This window comes from Chenopodium quinoa, unplaced genomic scaffold, assembly GCF_001683475.1.
Source record: "Chenopodium quinoa cultivar QQ74 unplaced genomic scaffold, ASM168347v1, whole genome shotgun sequence".
Taxonomy (NCBI): domain Eukaryota; kingdom Viridiplantae; phylum Streptophyta; class Magnoliopsida; order Caryophyllales; family Amaranthaceae; genus Chenopodium; species Chenopodium quinoa.
In genome coordinates this window covers 4,933,390-4,947,422 of record NW_018742815.1, presented here as the reverse complement: position 1 = coordinate 4,947,422, position 14,033 = coordinate 4,933,390, and positions in this window count along the sequence as shown.

The window sequence follows — 14,033 nt, the reverse complement described above, 5'->3', positions numbered from 1 at the left end:
TAAAAAAATGTGGTTGCACTGTTATTTTATGTGTACTGTAATATGATAAAATATATTAAGTATATATTGCACATATACACGTACTTATAATTACGTGTACTTTAATTTGTAAAATATTCTAAATTTGCATAATGTCAAGCACTCAATTTTAATCTAGAAAATGTGATAGGCATGGAGGGGTTTTTAGTTTAATTTTTATCAAATAATACACAAACTTTTTCAACATTGGACTCTAGTTATCCTTAGTTGATACCACATCATACAAGTACTAAATGCCACAACAGGGGCTCTAGGTGGTGCTCAATTTTACAAGCATTCCCATAGGTTGACACATTTTAACTTTTCACAATTGATGTTGATTATCGGAGGCCTTTTCCACAATCTGCCAAATGGTTGGATGGAGGTGTCTACAACTGGACATATAAAGGATGTTGGATCCACACTTTCAATGACATAAGACTACTATAAAGTGCCATCACTATGAGCATTTCAGCATTATTAGTTTGCAAACTGAACATTTTTTTTTGGATGTCATAGTTAGTATATTCATAGTCTCTATTTTGTAACCGAGACATCTAACATCAAATTAAAGATTCAGAATTAGTTGGTAAGGTTTGGATTAGGCATTGGTTGAGCTAGATACAGTGGTGGAACCAAGGGGAGGCTAGCGTGGGCCATGGCGACATGACCTCCCCCTTGGTTTTGGTTATATATTAAATATTGTAATGATTTATGTTAGATGTATAATGACTAAGTTGGTATTAGAGTATAAGATTCATATTGGAGGTCTCAATTTCAAAGCTTGTTCCTTACATTTTCATTTTTTTTAAAAGATTTTTATTATATTTTTAACAATACTTGGTCTCATTATATTTTTACATTTCAACATTATATTTGTGTACAAGATACAAGGACATACTCCATATATTATGTTTGGCGCTAATAAAAAAATCCTGGTTCCGCCCCTAACTAGAGACACATATGATAAGATAAGGAAAAAAAAAAGAACTAAGTTAATCCGCCACCAAATAAAAACAATTAAATTATCTTAGCTTGGCGCCGTTGCTGAGGAGACGGCTAGATTCCATTAGTTATAGTTTGATTGTTTAAAATGTTTCCATCGTCTCATTGGAACTTTTAGTTCAAATTAAGACATTCTCATTGCTTCCTCGATCTTCTTCTTGTTTATGCCCAAGCTAAAACAAAAAAGTAATTTGGTCCCATTACGGATCCCAACTTGAACAAGACCCTTAGGCAACTCAGACAACAAGGGAAATAAAATTGAAAAAGCCTTAGTCGTAGAATCCACATCAAGGTTCCAAGAAGAGTCCTACAACACATTCTACATACAACAAGAGATGACTAATAATAGGTCTCTTAATTCTTTTAGGGTACTCCGACTACTGTCCCAATATGGTATTCCAATAGGGCTCAAAATGCTAGAAATCCTTGCAGAGAACTTTAAGATCAAATCCAAATACTCTGTATGGCTCAACAAAATCAATTTAACGGCCATCCTAATGACAAGTTAATCAATCACTTCCTACAATTTCAACAATTATGCTCCATTGTTCATCACCAAGGGGTTAATCAAGATCAGTTGAAAGTAATGTTGTTCAAATTTTCACTTTGTGATAATGCTCGAAAGTGGTTGAATATCGTCGAGGAGACAGAGTGAAGTAAGATTTCTCAAACATTCCTTAAAGAGTACTTTCCTCCCAAAAACACTAAAACGATTTGTCACAAAATATCAACTTTTGCTCAAGAACTAGGGGAATCTCTTAGAGAAACTTGGGATAGGTTCATGGATCCCAACTTTGAGAAGTAGAATCTTACTCATATCTTCTATAACACTAAGACCACATGTATTGTTAACTTGATATAAATGAAGGAAGATCCTCTAATCATATTGTTTACACATTTCTAATCCAGATAATAAAAACGTTGAAGGAGTAGTGTCCTTCAGCCAAGTGTATTATTCAATTAGATGGTTCAGTTAATTGCAGAGTTAATTATTCAATGTAGTCAAGTAATCGGAATGCCAAGTTGGAGGCCACCTCCAATCAATGTGAATAATATAATTTATCTCACAGCTTATTCTTGGATGAACCTATTAGGGTACTGACAGGGTAAAGTCGTATCCCCAAATCAAAAGTAATTCCTAAAACCACTAACTAAAATAGATAGGGAAGTAGGGTCGATCTCCACAGGGAAACAAGTCTTTTTACTCCTAATTAATTATTATAATCTAAATTATCTAAGTAACCAATATTTATATTTGAGTATGAAACTAAACTACAAAGAATAGGAATAAGGAGAAAACAATATATAAAAGGATCTAGGGCATAGGTTCACCAATAAATAATACTCCAGGGTAAAACATAGTAATCAATCATTGACATTGCATAAATAACATGATTAACAGGCTCTCGCAATTTATTAATCAACATAAATCTAACAGGCTCTCGCAATTTACTAGATCTAAGTTCTTATTGAAAATAGCCTTTAATATCAAATTAACATCTGCTCGATTCATCAATTTAATATTGCTATACTTTTACAAGCCACAATAGTAAAACATTAAAATAATTCAATAAGAAATTATCATGCAATACCAATAATCAATAATAGTCAATCATCAATGCATCAATTAACCAGATTGTAAAGGGCTCTCGCTACGTATTACAATCACACAATTAATTTACCGGTATTAAATCTCTTCTCTCGAATCTTGACTTAACCATTTATAAATTAACTTGCCTATTGAAATTAGACCTAAACATTAATTCTCATATCTCGACTCTTGAATCAATATTGTCAAACTCATGCATAAAAGATAGGCCTAATCTAGTCACAGAGCATTAAATCAATCAATAGAAAATTAATCTAGCATTGATAATTAACAACAATAAATTACCCCTTCATATTATTTATTAGATCCCCATAAACCCTAGAAATTAAACTACTCACACATAATAGAAACTAAACAAATCAAAAGCAATAAAATAAATCATGATGAAAGGAATAAAATAAACAACTAAGATTAAGGGAAGAGAAATTGTTACCAAAATAAATTTGGAATTAATGAAAGAATTCAGAACAAAGGTTTAGAGAGAGTTTAAGAGAGAGAGAATACTAAGTAGAGAGAGAAAGTCTAAGAAAGAAGGTCCCTAAAATTAATCCCCCTAAAACCGTACTTAAACAAAACTAAAACAACTTCTTAATTAGAAACTAATTGCTCAACAAAAGAGTTCTTCCAGAAACACGCGCCCGATAGGGCTAGAGGCCGCCCGATCGGGCGCGCCTTTTACTCGCACTGCTCTTCTCACAATCGCGCCCGATCGAGCTAGCAATTCACCCGATCGGGCGCGCCTTTTTCTCGCACTGCTCTTCTCACAACCGCGCCCGATCGAGCTAGCAGCTCACCCGATCGGGCGCGCCTTTGGCCACGCACCAGCACACTCTTGCGCGCCTTGCCCGATCGAGCTAAGCTACCCGATCGGGCCCTTGCTTCCCCTCGAGGCTCGGAGCTTCGATTGGGCTTATTTCTTCGGCCCAATCCGGATATCCACTTAGGGTCTTGATCACTCGGTCCATGTACCTCGGTATCCCGATTACCGAGCCCTTAATCACCGGCTCTCACCGATCTTGGGCTCCTAAAGTGGTCGTGTCCTTCTAGCTTCCGTAGTCGATCCAATAAAACCCGGGAAAATGCTCCAAGAGTGCAATTTCCTGTAAAATACAACTAAGACTACGAAAACACTAGAACACACAAATTAGTAATAAAAGTGGCCCGAAAGAGCCAAAAACACTACTAATAACGACCAAGGGACGGGGATAAAACACTATATAAAATGGACATATCAAACTCCCCCAAGCCAAACCTTTGCTTGTCCCTAAGCAAAGAGCTCATCAATGAACATATAAATCATACTTCACCCCAATAATCAAATCAAAAACCAACAATTCAAGGCAAATCTAATGAACATGCTTCAACATCAATCAATCTTATTCATCTAATCACCCTTCCTCCTTAACAATTGTCAAATAGAGCAAACCACAAGAGCATATAGAATTCAAGACTAGTGCTCACACACTCAACTCTCAATTATGTGGCGAGTAAATAATGTACTCGATCGCTCTCCAACCAACCCCTTTAATGTGAACAATGTCCTCCCAACTCACACTCTCGTGTGTATAAAAACATTGAACGCTCATCCTACTAGTCGACTCGAAATATGCCAAGTCATAACTTGCATTGATAAACAACACTTTCACATTTACATAACTTCTATGCACAAGGTCGGAAGGTCTGTTAAGCTTGTAATGTAAGGCTAGGGTAAAGGTAGGATAAATTTGGGATTAAGTGAGAGAAAAGCTATGCTTAAAGGAGCCATATCCTAATAAAACCCATGATCAAAATAATGATGATCATTCACATCTCCAACATAACCAACTCCAACAACAATCCACCAAATATACTCCAAACAATATAAACAATCCCAACACTTACAATAATCACTCGTAAAAATATGATAATGTAGAACTTTGAGTGAAAAACAAACTTTGAACTCATTCTTTTTCCTTGAACAACCTTCAAATAGAACATTTGAGCATTAATAAATTTTTTTCTTTTGCTCTTTTTTTTTCTTTTTAACTCATATTGGACAATTCAACTTTGAAACAAAATATCAATATTTTCCAATCAAAAATCAAAGAACAATAACTCTTCTTTTATTCCCACATTGTGCAAGTAATATGCACACCACAACTCCCTCACCTCACCAACTAATAGTTCCCCCAAGCCAAGCTTGGGACTAGTAACCAATGGGGCTCATATAGGCTTGTAATGTGGCTAAATAAACAATAAAAGGGCACAAGCAACAACACGGGTAACAAGAAGGGAACAAATGTATCTAATACTCTGAAGGCTACCTAAAAGAATGAACGCCTTCGTCCTTCTCATGTGCATAATAATAAGTCATGAAACACTACTCATAGTTGCAAATCAATACTCAAATTCATTGACATACCAAGAATTATGGAACTATCACACATTTCCTAACCAAATCAACTAGTCAAGCACTATATTCACAAATAGTTGGACAAAATTGACTCATGTTTAGGAATCCAAGCAATCAAACTTCAAATCATGACCAACAAATCCACAATTTTCATCATCAAATACCAAGAACCATAACAAATTTTTCTCAAGTATGGGGCACAGGGAAGTATGATTCATAATTCATTGGAACGTATTTTTGAATTTTTTATTTTTTTAATTTTTTTGTATTTTTCATATATAAGAAAGCAATAAAAACTACACTAGGAAAGAAAATAAAAACTATACTAGAAAGCAAATAAAGAGAGAAAAGGAAGAGAATTACCAAGTGAAAGAACACCCCCCAAGCCAAATCAAGCAATGCCCTCATTGAGTTGGGAGAGTAGCCTACTCCTCATCCTCATCCATCCTCAAATAGCCTCCGCCGTGGCTAGAACCACCACCTCCATGGCTAGAGCCACCACCTCCATACCCCGAACCACCTACAAAGTAGTTAGGGTCCGTATTCCCCCCAAGCCCACCAAAAGGTACATCGATCCCATAACCATGGACCGATGAGTAGTCGACGTAGGTACCAAAGGCACTTGGGTTCGTATATCCACCCTGCGGATATTGGAACCAATCAGGGACAAGTGAATCGGGGGGAATAGCCCCCCGACGGGCGTAGTCATCATACATGGGGTACAAACCCCTCCCTAGGTTCCTCTCCACATGACCTACCCTTCTATCTAGAGACCCTACTCTAGCATCCAAATCCCTAACCAAACCCTCAACTCTCCCTTGCCCCGTCTCAATCCTATCCAATTGGATCCTAAAAGCCGAGAAGTCATAAGGAGCGTTAGGGTCTATGTTGTAGTTGGTAAAGGAGGCGGGGATATCGTATGTAAAGGGTTGAGGTGGTGGATAGTGTGGTGAATGGTGAGGAGGTGAGTGGTCAATTGGTGAGTGATGGGGTTGGGGTGAAGGGTGAGGCGGTTGCACCTCACCTTGACCGTCAAGCGCAAAAGTGTAAGAAGGCTTCCCCTTCTCAAATTTGGTCAAGGTGGGGTGGGGTAAAGTGAAAGCATTATCCCTCCTACCCGATTCCCGTTGAATCACCCACCAAGTATCCCCTCCTATGACATTAACCCAATTAAGGCTACCTGGATAGGGTAGGTCCATAAGAGTTAGGCCGGCTACCTTACCATCATCGTTAGGGACAAAGCTAAGGTGTTTGACCGCTATAAGTGTAACTAGGCCACCAAAGTAAATGGGCACCCTAGACCTACCCGCCTCGGCCGTATTGGCCACCCGTTGGAAGTGGTTGGCCATTTTGTGGACTATATTGAGCTTTTCACTCCTAGGGATCATGTATGACCCTAGTAATTCAAGCTCATCCCGCCTAACATTGGCGGGTTCATGCCTACCAAAAATGGTAAGGCCAACAAACCGTTGCCAAATCTTTGGCACGGATGTTGTATCCAAGTACCTTTAGCATGTTGGAGGTTCAAGTTAGGATCCCCCGTAAGGGATTGATAGACAACGACAATGTTGTCTTGGGGTGGTTCAAGAGGCCTATCCGATTTTAGCTCAAAAATTTTACCAAACTCTTTCAAAGTCAATCTAATATCATTATTGAATAATCGAAATTGAACATGAGAAATTAAGGCATTTGATTTTATGACATTAAAACTAGAAACGAATTCTAAGGTTAAATAATCATAAGTATCATAATGCATGTCAAAGAAACCGCTCATGCCAACTCCTTTAAATAATTTTTCTACATGCTTATCAATACCTAGTCTAATAAGAGTAGGGTGATGAATGAAACGAGTGGGAATTACCTGCCTCGTGATGAGGTTAAGCATCCTCTGTTTTTGCTCTTGGGTGGTGATGACCACCCTCTCCCATCCCGGAATTTGCAAGTCCGGGTCAATTCTCGCCTCTTGGTTCCTTGAGCCTTCGCCCCTCACCGTTCTTGATCTCTTGAAAGCCATTGATGGTGTAAAGAATAAGAATTGAGTGGTTTCTCTCTCTTAGGTTTTAGAAAAAGTTGAGAGAGAATGGTAGAAATTGGGTTTAGATTGCAGAGAAAGGTGAAAGGATTAGAAATATGTAAAAAAATTTGAGTTTTGATGGAAGAATTGAAGAGGATCTTGAAGAATAAGTGGTTTGAAGGTATAAAATGGAGGTTTTAGAGAGAAAAAGTAAAGTAGAAGAAGATGAAGTAAGGAGGAAATGAGGAAAGAAAGGAGAAGAAAAATATAAGGGACGGACAAAATTAGGCGCGCCCGATCAGGCAAACCTCGCCCGATCGGGCGGATAATTGTTATTCTGGAATCTCAGTTGCGCGCCTGATCGGGCGAGATCCGCCCGATCGGGCGCGAACATGAACGAAAAATTCGCCCTATGGTTCGCCCGATCGGGCGAGCTTCGCCCGACATATCTTTTCCCTCACTCGATTTGCGCCCGATCGGGCGACCTTGCCCGATCGGGCGAAATTTGCTCGAGTTCGTGACTGAACTTGCGCGCCCGATCGGGCAGCTTTGCCCGATTGCCCGATCGGGCGAAAAAAAGCTCGTTTCCAGCTCTCCTCTCGCGCCCGATCGGGCGAATTAAAGGCTGGATACAACTTTCTCTTGCGCGCCCGATCGGGCATGCCTCGCCCGATCGGGTTCGTGCCCAGTCGTTTTCTTAGCTCTTCTTCGTCTTCAAATTTTTTCTAAATCTTTCGATCTCTTTAACCTATACCTGTATAAAAACACTTATAAACGGTAAAATTACACTCTCCTCGCCTCTCAAAAAAGAAAATAAATAAAAGGGAAAAACTAGCTTAGAAAGCATGAAATACGGGTTGCCTCCCGCAAAGCGCTGGTTTATCTAGGTCCCGCACGACCTTCTTACCAAGTACAATTTCTAGGACCCTTGGCCTAACGCTTGATCGGGTGGTTTCTCACCCGGTCTAGCGATGTTTAGGCTGCGATGCGGCTTCCTGACATAACCTGTGGGACGCCAAGTCGCCTTATATGGTGGATCCTCCTTGACTTGGACTGGGGGATCTTCAATGCTACGCACTAAAAACCCTTCTTTGATCGAATGTTGCTTCAAATTGTCATTGCGTTCAACACTTGCAACTCGATCTGGCGGAACACTTACCGTAGGCTCGATTCGCACAACTTGCTCGATCGGTTCCACTTGTTCATCCTCGAAACCAAGATCAACATTGTAGAGTGCTCTTTCTATTGCATCGACTTCCTTCTGCCATTTGTCTATCTCACCTGAAAAGGATGCAACACAAGATACCGCCTCCAAGGGATCTTTTTCAAGAGCTTGGGGCTTGTTAGAATAATTTACAACCACATTAACACTGAAACATTTCTCCTTAGTCATGGAGCATTTAGGGGCATTATTCAGATTAAAAACCACTTTATCGTCCCCTACTGATAGTGTTAACTTACCACTTCTTACATCTATGACTGCTCCTGTAGTGTTAAGGAATGGTCTACCCAAAATAATTGGGGTTTGCATATCCTCAGCCATATCAAGAACAACAAAATCCACAGGTATATAAAATTTACCTACTCTAACGGGGACATCCTCTAAAACACCTAAGGGGTATTTGAAAGAACGGTCGGCCATTTGTAGAGTTATATTGGTAGCTTTTAACTTACCCATATTCAACTTGGAACATACAGATAATGGCATGACGCTAACACTAGCACCCAAATCACATAATGCATTATCAATCAAGAGATTGCCAATATGACAAGTTCAAATCATAATCTTTTAGAAGCTGGCATTGCTAGTTGACTTTTCTTCGTTGACAGCCAGCAGTTGCCGGACTAGCCTTCCTTGCCTTCCGCCTAGCTGCCCTGTCTTAGCTAGCCCTTTTAGACTAGCAGACTTGCTTTCTTGTCCTCGGCCTTCAGACAGGATGCTCTAGTTGCTGCTGCTTTTAGCTGGAATGCCTTGCTTCGCTAACAGTTCGACAGCAGGCATGAAGGAGATTCTTGACCTGCTAGCAGCCCCGTCATCGCTGTCGCTTGATTCTCCTATGAATGTAATTTGGAATATCGTAAAAGAAGAACGCTTTCGAATTTTGTAAAGATCCCGATCTTCCTAAGTGAATCCCGAAAGATCGACCACTATTCTAAATATAGTAAGGTGGAGAACTCTTGTTCATTGGAGGGATAGAAAAACTACCCGGATCTTTTAATTTAGGTGGAGACTTATTTTGAAGCACGGCACTACACTCTGCAGTGAAAGCTACTGTCTCTACCTCACTAATAGACCTTTTTCTCGTCAAAATTTCTTTCATAAATTTTGCATATGAGGGGATTTGTGTGATCAATTCAGTAAAGGGAACTGTTACCTTCAAATCTTTAACCACCTCCAGGAACTTACCAAACTGCTTATCCAAGTTTGTCTTCAATTGACGATTGGGGAAAGGAAGTTTGATGATTGTCTTTGGAGCATTCTTATTCTTGTCTGGAGTAGCCACCTTCTCTGGAGTTGTACCCTGCAATGTAGAATTAGATATGTTAGTATTATCTTTTAGCCCTGCAGGGCTATCAACTACATTGTTTGGTTTAATGGAATCAAGATTAGCATTATTTGATAAAACAGGTTCATCAACTCTGGGCATAGAGGGCCCTTCATAGTTTGAACCACTCCTTAGAGTAATTGCAAATGCTTGATCCGTAGGCCTAGTCGGCTGTGCCGGCAAGGCTCCTTGTTGGCGTGCTTGTAGAGTAGTGGAGAGTTGCGCAATTTGATTATCTACAATTTTATTATGCGCTAGAATTTGATCAATTGTCGCATCTCTGCTCTCCATGTGCTTTTGCATATTGACCAACATTGCTCTAATTTCCGCCAGAGAAGGGTCGGAAGATGAGGGGGGTTGTTGTGGTTGATTCTTCTGGCTAGCATTGGGATGACAATATTTCTGCTGCTGTTGCTGTGGCGCCTGTGGTTCTTGTAGTGGTGGATTTTGAACATTAGTGCTCCGGTAGGAAAGGTATGGATGATTCCGATACCCAGGATTGTAAGTGTTGGAGTATGGGTTATTCTGCCTATAAGCTTGGAAGGCATTAACTTGCTCCACGGAACTCCTGCAATCCTGCTCCCAATGACCTACAATACCACAATTTTCACAGAAAGCCTCATTAGAATTATTATTAATTGCAGAAACATTAGCTGCATTAGCAGTGCTCAGATTATCTAATTTTTGGCAAATAGAGGTTAGTTGAGCTTGCAAAAAGGATACAGAGTCGACACTATGCTTCCCCTTGTTAGCAAATCCTCTGGGATTCCCATATTGGGAATTGTGTATCGCCATATCTTCAATAACCTGACCTGCATCATCAACATTAAGATTCATAAATCTCCCACTAGCTGCAGAGTCTAAAATTATTCTAGAGGAATTCCCAATGCCGTTATAAAAGGCTTGGATTAACTGCCATTGTGCTAAATTATGGTGAGGGCATTCTCTTTTTAGGTCCTTGAACCTCTCCCAAGCCTCATATAAAGACTCATCGGCTTCTTGGGCAAAGTTCTGAATCGCACTCCGTAGTACTGCTGTTCTCTCTGCAGGATAATACTTGTTATAGAAATTCAAAACAAGAGTTTCCCAGTCAGTTATACCAAGTGTAGTTCTATTTAAGCCATTAAACCACAATTTAGCTTTTCCAGTTAAAGAGAAAGGAAAGAGAATCTCCCTGATTTGGTCTTGAGTGACCCCGGCTTGTCTGATGGTGTTGCAATATTGACAATAGTCGGCAATGTGAAGATTCGGGTCTTCACACTTTGCTCCACTGAATTGCTTCCTCTCTATCATCGTTATAAATTGAGGTTTAATTTCAAATTGAACCCCATCAAGAGCCGGATTAGGGGTGAGATGTGGAAAATCCGTAAGCTTTGGTTGTGAATAATCACTAAGCTTCTTTGGAGCCGTCATCTCTGATTCTGCGTCTGATGATGCCTCTAAATCGCTGGAATCAGTTGGAGGATCGCGGTGATTATTGTTATTATCACCAGAATCCGCCAGGATTTGCTTGTAGAATTTTTTCTGTCTATGGAAGGAACGTACGATCTCAGGATCGAATGGGATGTAACCTGATCTGGAACACCTGGCATAAACAAAAACTAGAAGCAAATATGAGATCTTTCTCAGAGAACTGACACTCTCTGAGACAAAAGAGAAATAATTTAGACTACAAAAACAATCAGAAATAAAAATAAAACCGTTTCCCCGGCAACGGCGCCAAATTTTGACAGGGTAAAGTCGTATCCCCAAATCAAAAGTAATTCCTAAAACCACTAACTAAAATAGATAGGGAAGTAGGGTCGATCTCCATAGGGAAACAAGTCTTTTTACTCCTAATTAATTATTATCATCTAAATTATCTAAGTAACCAATATTTATATTTGAGTATGAAACTAAACTACAAAGAATAGGAATAAGGAGAAAACAATATATAAAAGGATCTAGGGCATAGGTTCACCAATAAATAATACTCCAGGGTAAAACATAGTAATCAATCATTGACATTGCATAAATAACATGATTAACAGGCTCTCGCAATTTATTAATCAACATAGATCTAATAGGCTCTCGCAATTTACTAGATCTAAGTTCTTATTGAAAATAGCCTTTAATATCAAATTAACATCTGCTCGATTCATCAATTTAATATTGCTATACTTTTACAAGCCGCAATTGTAAAACGTTAAAACAATTCAATAAGAAATTATCATGCAATACCAATAATCAATAATAGTCAATCATCAATGCATCAATTAACCAGATTGTAAAGGGTTCTCGCTACGTATTACAATCACACAATTAATTTACCGGTATTAAATCTCATCTCTCGAATCTTGACTTAACCATTTATAAATTAACTTGCCTATTGAAATTAGACCTAAACATTAATTCTCATCTCTCGACTCTTGAATCAATATTGTCAAACTCATGCATAAAAGATAGGCCTAATCTAGTCACAACGCATTAAATCAATCAATAGGAAATTAATCTAGCATTGATAATTAACAACAATAAATTACCCCTTCATATTATTTATTAGATCCCCATAAACCCTAGAAATTAAACTACTCACACATAATAGAAACTAAACAAATCAAAAGCAATAAAATAAATCATGATGAAAGGAATAAAATAAACAACTAAGATTAAGGGAAGAGAAATCGTTACCAAAATAAATCTGGAATTAATGAAAGAATTCAGAACAAAGGTTTAGAGAGAGTTTAAGAGAGAGAGAATACTAAGTAGAGAGAGAAAGTCTAAGAAAGAAGGTCCCTAAAATTAATCCCCCTAAAACCGTACTTAAACAAAACTAAAACAACTTCCTAATTAGAAACTAATTGCTCAACAAAAGAGTTAAGCAGCTCACCCAATCGGGCGCGCCTTTGGCCACGCACCAGCACACTCTTGCGCGCCTTGCCCGATCGAGCTAAGCTGCCCGATCAGGCCCTTGCTTCACCTTGAGGCTCGGAGCTTCGATTGGGCTTATTTCTTCGGCCCAATCCGGATATCCACTTAGGGTCTTGATCACTCGGTCCATATACCTCGGTATCCCGATTACTGAGCCCTTAATCACCGGCTCTCACCGGTCTTGGGCTCCAAAAGTGGTCGTGTCCTTCTAGCTTCCGTAGTCGATCCAATAAAACCCGGGAAAATGCTCCAAGAGTGTGATTTCCTGTAAAATACAACTAAGACTACGAAAACACTAGAACACACAAATTAGTAATAAAAGTGGCCCGAAAGAGCCAAAAATACTACTAATAACGACCAAGGGACGGGGATAAAACACTATATAAAATGGACATATCAGGTACACCCTTATTTAAGCACGAAATGGTCGAAATCAAACCATGAGACGGATGTTGGGCTTAGACATACCAAGTGCAAGCATATATTGTCAATTGGATCAAATGGGTCGTAAAAGATAAATCAAACCAAGTGACGACGACAAAGACCTAGTGCCTTAAGGTGTATCCATAAGGCCATGCCTATGTTAGGGGAGCTAAGGCCGAGTCTCGCTGCTAGGCCATAAGTTCGCAAGGGCAACATCTGCAAGGGCCATAAGTTCGCAAGGGCAACATCTGCTAGGCCATAAGTTCGCAAGGGCAACATCTGCATCAACAGTGCGTTGGCAAATACGGGTGGGGCTAGCCAACCTTTCGGTTGGTTAAGTGGAAAGTTGGAACCATTATAAGCCCTTCAAAACCAAATAGAATATCCAAAACCAATGATCATTAATAAGTCCAAGACAATAAAATGAAACTCAAATATGTTTTTGTGACTTGTCTAGCTTATTAGAGAAGTAGATTGATAAGAAAAGACGAAGAGGCAAGATGTAAAGTTGTAAGTCTCGTATATATGACAATAGTTTATGTAACCATCCTCATATACTAATAGCCTAACCATCCTCGTGCAGGTAGATTGATCTTTATAACGCACATATCATGATATGAGAGAAGTTACATGACAGGAGTTAAGATTGCCCAAGGAGAACTAGCAAAAGTCCATTATTGGCGAGAATGAACCATAAACGGCCACCCTAAGAACGAGGGCGATGTGTACGTGGTGTGGTTATCTAGGGTAGTGATAGTTGTTATGTAGAGAATAAATGGGGTAAAAACATTAACAACTTGACAATCAAATGTCATACCACTATCAAACTAAAAGGAGATAGAATGTGGAAGCACCTCATCCTGATAAAGGAAGGCAACAATATGTGGCCGTGGGGCGTGGGGAGGGGGCAATGTTATCATCTCTCATCATAGAATAGCTATAAACATCCTTCCTTTTGAAATCCATCCTACATCCGCGTAAGTATAATTTTACATCCTCATCTACATCTTTAATATTCTTCCCGTGCGTTTCTCTCCACGTGATCATATATGAAGCATTGTAATATAAAAGGGTGTAATTAAAACTGTATGTGACATTGTAAGAGTATGTAAATAT